Below are 6,393 nucleotides of genomic sequence, written 5' to 3' on the forward strand. Positions count from 1 at the left end.
CCTTTTTACCAATATTTGTGGAGAAGACACTCAAGATACTAGATTTTTGGCAAGGATGCTCTTATGATGGTTTTTTCCTTTCCCCCCTTTTTTTCTTCAGTCCTGGAAATTAACTACATCACAACAGCACAGAGAAACCACTCACTCCCAGATGGAGTTTCTGGGGCATAAACCATCCAACTGAAAGCGTTTCTAACTAGTTAAAATGCACCCAAGGGGTGAGTCTCCAGGGATGCTTGGGGCGCTTCCCGTGGCAGTAAAGCTGGCGTCTGACTGAGTGGCCAGAGAAGGGTGCAGAGCCCAACTGCAGATGTCAAAAGTTTTAAGATTTGGTCAAGTTCCACTCAGCCGAGGCATTTCGTCCCTGAGCCAGCACAAGGGTAGCCAAGGAAACAGGAGGCAAAGGCCTGGAGCTGGCTCGGGGCTGGGGCTCCCAGTGCCGGGGCTGAGAGTTAAGTACAGAAGGTCCAGGTTCTGCCCAGGTCCAGCCTGAACTTAACCTTGACTTGGTGATAAGAGAGGAGATGACAAACAAGACAGACAAAGCAGGGAAAAGAGGGGATCAGGCCTCACCCTCATGGCCTCTTCCCAAGGGTTATCAAGATAAGGGTCACATGACAGTTCCCACGCTGGGGCACACAGCCCGGCAGGACAGTTTACAGAAGAAATTACAGGTCTGCCATCCTCATCACTGACTCAGTAGGTACCTAAAATACTCAATGAGTTAACCGCCAAGAGAGGGCATCCTACTCAGGGTCACCGGGGTGATCAGGCCCGGAAACCAGAGTGGGGGCTCCCAGGGGTGGAGCCTTTGACTCTATAAAGACTTGTTTCTTGGTTTAAACGCTCAAAAAGAGCCCAAAATGGTCACTGTAACTTTAAATTATCCTGAGTTATCTTCCCAGCTGTTTATAGTTATCTCCCATTTTTTAGGGGGCCTTTCCCAGATGGCCGCAACAAACAAGGTAATTTCTAAAGATTATGATCGCCGGGAAAGTCAGTCCCCAAACAGTCAATTTTAAGCTATTTACCAACATAGACATAGACACACACCAAAACCCAGATACCAGCAAACTAGTTCCCAGATTTAGGGTATAAAGTCCTACAACTCTTCCCACTCCAAGTGCGAGCCCAGATGGTCCTATTGGATCCCAGATGGCCCTGCTGTAAACAGAAGGACCCCAGATGGAGGGGAAGAGAGTTCACGAGCGTCCTGGAGGCGACTTACCCATTCCAGATTGAGCTCGTCAACTCACCAGACGTAGCCATTTCTCTCTGTACCACCATCAGCATTAGGAGGCAGCTGCCGTTGGCCCAGGAAAGCAGGAAGGGCAGTTCCGCTAGACAAAGAGTCTCGGTGGCTGCTAGGGACTTAGCCAATGGGTTGCCCATCCAAGGTCGACTGGCCATGAGCGGGACCTAAGGGTCCCACCTGGGTCGCCAAAATGTTACTGCCCAAAGGGAGGTCATCTGCTCACCACAAGTCATGCCAATAGTCAGGAGGCAAGGTGGTAGGAGAGAAAGGACTTTATTACAGCTTGCTAGCAAGAGGGAAGATGGCCGACTCATGTCCAAAAGAACCATCTCGCAGAACAAAGACTACAGGCCACTTATATATGGGGCCGGGGAGATGGCTGGTCTCTGGGTGGGGCAGACATCTGGTCCCAGCTCCTGACAGTCCTTTGTTTTACTGGATCTGCATCAGAGAATGGAGCAGCTGCCCTCTACCCTGATCTTTCAGCTGTCGTTGATGATAGCTATCAGCACAGGCTCTCTGCCCCGAGGTCATCACATTCCTAAGGAACTCAAAAGAACAGAGTCGTCATCTTAAAGCAGGTGGGAGGGGCCACAGAATCTGCAGAGCTTGTCTAGCCTAGTGACTCAGAGGGCATTTCAAGTTACAGCATGGTTTCTTTTATACAATCTGGCTTCCCTTATGTCAACCTTGTGCTGAGCCCGTATCACATCTGCAGCGACAGTCTCCTCGCCCCAGCCTCCCTACCATCACCCCCTTCATTCCCTTCACAGCACTCAAGACCCAGCCCTTGGATCAGCACCCCTCCCTGAGTCTCCCCACCCGGAAGAAAACTGCTCACAGGGGCCCCAGGCCCTGCACCATCTGGGCCCTCCACCTCTCGGCTCCTCCCACCACGGTCCCCCAACCCCCTGCCTCCTGGTCCCCCAGCCCTGCTTTTCCTCTGTAGCACTTCTGCCCTCTGACCTGCTGTGCTCTGCTCACTCTGTTGCCCTCCACGATGTCAGCTCCACATGGGCAGCAGAGTTTGTCTTCTCATCTCTTTCACTGCCCTCATGCCTCCAGCCTAATTTAGGGCAGGGCACAGAGCGGGCTCCACAAACAGCGAGTGAGCGAATGAGGCTTAGCATGCCCACAAACCTGCTTGTCTGTGGTCTGCAGTGTTCACTCGCCCAGAGCACATCACTGACACCCTCCTGCTTGCTGGGCCCGCTCCAGACACGGGGCACAGCAGGGGGTGAAGCAGGCAGGGGTCTCCAATCTCATACAGCTCACAGCCTACTGGGAGAGACAGAGAAAAAATAAGTAAATATACATAAAGTCAGGAGGTAATATGCACCATGGAGAAAAATAAAGTCAAGAAGGATGTTTGAGCAAATTCCCGAAGGTGTTTAGAGAACAAGCAATGCAGAGGGTAGAGTGTTCCAGGCTGCAAGACCAGCAAGTGCAAAGGCCCTGAGGCCACGGTGGGCTGCATGTTTGAGAGTCTTAGCTATTAGTGTGGATTCTTAGTTTTCCCCTTAGTCTGTATTTTCCTTTTGTTTGTAATCCTTGGTTTCATCTTTCTAGCTAATTAACCTGAGTTCAGCAAATTCTATTCTAGTCTCTGATTTAAAGTAGAAACAGACGAATTTGGGTGAAGTCAGTACACATTTATTGAATGGAATCCCCGGACCCAGCTGTGTTAGGCACCAGGAGGCTGTGAAATCAACACAACGACCCCAGTTAGTGAACGTGCTGGACAGTGTTCTCCAGCCCCTCCACTGCCCTCTGTCCCGCCTTGTCTGGGTCTCAAGCTCCCACCCTGACCCTCTGTCGTACCTTCACCCCCATGTCCAGCTCCCCGTAGACTTCTCTGTCTGGGTGTCCCCGAGCTTTTCAAAGTCGGTGTGTCCCCAAAGGAGTTCAGCCCTTGCCCCACGACCGCCTCCTCTCCACACAGCCCCTCTGGGTGAGGGAGCCCCCACCAGCAGGATCCTCAGCCCCCGGGCAGGGATCCCCCGATCCCGTCTGCGGGTGCGTCCCACCCCTTGCGTCCAACGCCTCGGGATCTCCACTCCCTGCCGTCCTCAGCCTTGGTCTGCACACTCACCTCCCCCTCTTCACAAACCCCCAGGAGGCTAGAACACTACACACAGGGACATGGAGGTGACACAGGTGGGTGTGGCTGGGAAAGATAAGCAGTATCCCAGAGCAGAGGGCAGACAGGGGCTGCCCAGCGGCCAGAGCCCAGCTGCTGTGGCGGCAGGATGGCCATAAAGGGGACGCGGTGGGCACCCCCCGGCAGTCCCTCCCATGTTCCCCAGGGTGCCCTGGGTCTCAGCCTCAGCGTGGGCCGCTGCCCCTCCTGCTGTCTCTTAGGTGGATGCCCTTCATTCGTTCCCTCACTCAGTCGCTCATGATGGATTTGGTGCCTGCTCGGTGCAAGGCCCTGGCTAGATGACGGCTCGTGCTTGGAGGCCCAGCTAAGACGTCACCTCCTCCATGAAGCCGTTCTTGATCCCCACGCCCTCCTGCAGCCCCCTCTGGCCTCCCCTGGGCCCCCCAGTGCTGTGATCCCACTCTGATGACCTCTCCAGCCCGGGAGCTCTGGGAGGGCTCCAGGCCAGGTGCACAAGGGGCTCCGAAACATGTGATGTTGGTTACACCCTGGATAGAGGAAAGGATTACCCAGGGCAGCATGGGGGTCAAGGTAACCCCCGCCCTCTCTCCCTTCCGGTCCAGGGCTCCTCATTACCAGGAACTGAGGGGCCTTCTCTCACTGGATCTTTTTTCAATTTTTTTTTTTAAACTTTGAAGACATGGCATGAGGGTATCCCTCAGTAAGGAGAAACTTAATTATCGCTTCCTGGGAGGGAATCCATCTGCTGTGTCTGGGCCGAGACAGGACAATGTGGGAAGTGCAGGATGTGAGGAGCCAGCTCTGGGGCTGGGCCTCAGGGCGGCAGGAGGAGACACAGAGAGATGGATGAGGCACAGCTGCCAGGGCTGGGGCCAAGCCAGGAGGAGGGGGAGTCCAGGGGCTTCCACCCGTGAGAGCGGTGCCTTCCAGTGTGCCCCTCTGTCACATCCAAGCTGTGTATCTCACGCTGCAGCACCTCCAGCCCTTTGCACAAGCTGGTCCACCAGCAGGAGCGCCTTTCCTCTGCTCTCCAGACAGCAGTGCCCTCGCCCTGCAGGACTCTGCCCTTCTGGGCATTTGTTCCTGAGCCCACCTGTCCACTACCCCAGCCCCACCGTGACACATGCAGACAGCTCTGTGCTTAGGTCACCTGATTGTCATTACCTGAGGCTGGCCTATCTCCTTACAGAGAGACCAGCAGACCCAGCTTCTAAGCCTTCTAAGTCTGTGTGACCTGTGTGACACGTCCCTTGTCCCTTTGGAGGCTCAGCTTCTCACTCTGAAAGGTCTGGCAGTGGCCACCTCACAGCAGCACTATGCTCCATGAGCTGCTGGAGGTGGCGTGTTGGACGGGTGCCTGTTGCTGGTGCCCTTGGCGCTGACCCTGGGGTCATGGCCCCCAGCAGACCCGGGGTCTGTGGGGTGCCTGGATGCACGAGGGAGGGGAGACGAGCAGGAGGTGAGGGTGCAGCTTTGGAGTCAGAGGACATAGCATTCCTTAGGGACACTTTCAGAGCCCCTGGTCCTGGGCCTCGCCCACCCATACCCCTCCTTGGCTGCTGTCGGGGGGCACGTGATGAGCCCTGCTCTGAGGGCTGCATTCCCAGTCCCTCTAACCCGCCTGCCCAGGCTGGACACTGCTGTGTCCTCATGTCCCAGGTGACAAAGTGAAGCTCCCCGGGGCTAAAGGAGGATTGCAGACTCAGTTGCCTCCAGGGGTCAGGCCCAGAGAGATTAGGGGAGGGCCTGGGCCAGGGGGAAGCTTAGGGAGCAGTGAGGACTGTCTCAAGCTGGGGACACAAGCTCCGTCCAGACAGCAGCTCCAGCTCAGCCCCGGAGAGTGTTGCCTTGAGGAACTGTCACGGGGGCCAGATCTTCTCATTTCATACCGAAAAAGCTAGATCCCTGGAATTTCATCTGTAATCTTCCAGTTTTTAAATGTTAGAATTAACTGTCAAAATCTAGATTGGCCCCTGGGCCCTGGGTTGAGGCTCTTGGTTTCAGATGCTTGGCCAGGGGTGGGTTCAGGAGTGGCTGCCCAAGGCCAGGTCCAGACTCTAGATGCTCTTCCTCTTTTTGCTTGAGGAAGATTGGCCCTGACCTGACATCTGTGTATGTGGGACACCACCACAGCACGGCTTGATGAACGGTGCATAGGTCTGTATCAAGGATCCAAAACCATGAAGCCTGAGCTGCCAAAGTAGAGCATGGGAACCCAACCACTACACCACCAGGCTGGCCCCATAGTTAACATTTTTTAGCACAATTTTAATGCACCAATCAGAAAGAACCTTATACAAGGTGAGTCTAGCACTAAAAATTGTAAATTTAATAACATTGGGACATTTGCCAGAGTTCGTCAGATTTTGTATTAGATTTGATTTCTTTTTTTATATTTCTTCACATTTAAAATTTATTAGCATAATCTAATGGCATTGCATCTTGATCACTTATATGCTTAGACATTCAATATTTTTGGTGACTGTGGGAATGGATATTAATGACTCAATACACTCCGAGTCCACTCAAGTAAGCAAAGCACCTCACTGAGCTGACAACAGTCCTTTCCTGGGCTCTAGATGCTGCTCTCACTCAGTTATACACTGACCCTGGTCTCATGGTGTCCACGGGCCACTGTTTCTTAGTTAAAGAAAATAAGAGTCTGCAGTAGATTGATTACACGCCCAAGTTTCTTTGCGATGCTAACAGCTCCTCTGGCTGTGCTTTCCCCATCCTTCCAAACGCGGAGGAGGGAGAGCACCCGAACTGTGCCAACGCAGCCCTCAAGGAGAGAAAGGTGTGCAGGACCCGCAGACCTGCTCTCGGGCTCTCGGATCTGCAAAGAACGGGTGCTCTGCCTTGAGCAGCAAGCTCACAGCACTGAAGTTCCCCTGCCTGCTTTTTTCTGTTGTGTTTGGTTTTTTCTTTTTTCCTTCTTTTCGTCCCAAATTCAAGGACAGAGAATAAGACCATGAAATCTCAAGTTCACACAGAACATGAAGTTTTGAGTGGTAAA

The sequence above is a fragment of the Equus asinus genome, chromosome 1 (assembly GCF_041296235.1).
Source record: "Equus asinus isolate D_3611 breed Donkey chromosome 1, EquAss-T2T_v2, whole genome shotgun sequence".
Taxonomy (NCBI): domain Eukaryota; kingdom Metazoa; phylum Chordata; class Mammalia; order Perissodactyla; family Equidae; genus Equus; species Equus asinus.